This window comes from Arachis duranensis, chromosome 8, assembly GCF_000817695.3.
Source record: "Arachis duranensis cultivar V14167 chromosome 8, aradu.V14167.gnm2.J7QH, whole genome shotgun sequence".
Taxonomy (NCBI): domain Eukaryota; kingdom Viridiplantae; phylum Streptophyta; class Magnoliopsida; order Fabales; family Fabaceae; genus Arachis; species Arachis duranensis.
The window spans coordinates 10,468,276-10,469,616 of record NC_029779.3 but is presented as its reverse complement, the minus strand read 5'-3'; positions in this window follow the sequence as shown (position 1 = coordinate 10,469,616).

The window sequence follows — 1,341 nt, the reverse complement described above, 5'->3', positions numbered from 1 at the left end:
ATTTGAAGTTCAGGTTACTATTTTCCTTTTATTATTTTTTGAGCTTAAATTACTGTTTTCCATTTTGGTTGGATAATTGATGTTTTAGTTGGCGCAGTAGTTGGATTAAGCATGAACTTAAAATGTAAATGGACATGAACCCAATGCTTCAAAAATCTTTATCCGACAAAAGTAACTGTTAGATTTTTCATGTGGATCAAATTCCTTGCGGTGTTATCACTCTTTAATCTTGCTTTGAATGATTCGGTTACACGATTTATTATCTCGAGTGATCCAAGGACATTCCTTTGAGACATTCCTGAGTTTCTGTATCTGCATCTTTATTGCACCGATTTAGTGATTAAAATTTGTTAAGACTAAAGTTCTTTTCGTCGTCCATAAAAATTCTTCAAATGGATTTTCCATTTTTATTTTAATATTTAAACCGGGCCTAGACCAGAAACCAAAGAACCCCATTTCAAACACAGCTCCAATACACCCCAGTCTAGACTACACAAGGCCCAATCGTGAGAGACATTAAGGTTTCTTTTACAAAATATTAATTCTTTGAGTCAGTGAGTTTGTAGAGTGGGTATGATGATTTCAAGAGAAAAAAATAAAAAGAAGATTTAACTCTATATTTTACCAAGCAGTTATTCAACTATTCATCTCTCACACGATTACAGAACTAACATTTTATAATATTATAGGGTATTAGTATTAATGTTCTTATTAATCTATTTTTTGATAAAATTAAGAATAATAATAACAAATTTGATATTAGTCAAGATGGTAGTATATTACACTAAAATTAAAATATTATTGGTTAAACTTTTGGTATCAACAAAATATCTTTTATAAATATCGTAAAACTGAACCAAACGAAAGCACAAGCTATTTGGGACGTAAGTTATCGAATCAGATCGAAAAATACCATAAAACTGAACCAAAATTTATAACAACCGAACAAAAAATCAAAAAAATTATTTTTTTTGTTTTTTTGTTTTAATTTAACTGATTGGTTCGATTTGGTTTTCGATTGGTTGGTAAAAACCAAACCGAACCGAGAAAGATGTTTCATAGTGGTTTTTTTACCTGTTTATTCTTAGTTTAGCCAAGCCTAAATCGAAATCTCTAACTCTCTTTCTCTTTCACTTGTGCAGTCACCGTCACTCAAACATCCACTCACCCGCAGCTCACTTCCATCTTCCATTTTCCCTCCTCCATGTAACCATGCTTGAGAGAATGAGAGCCTGAGAGAGTCAGAGAGCGTTGTCCACCATCAAGGTAGTCATCCATCGTTGTTCGAAGTCGTCGCAAGTCGTCCATTCATCTCTGTCGCAGACTCACAGACGTAGCAAA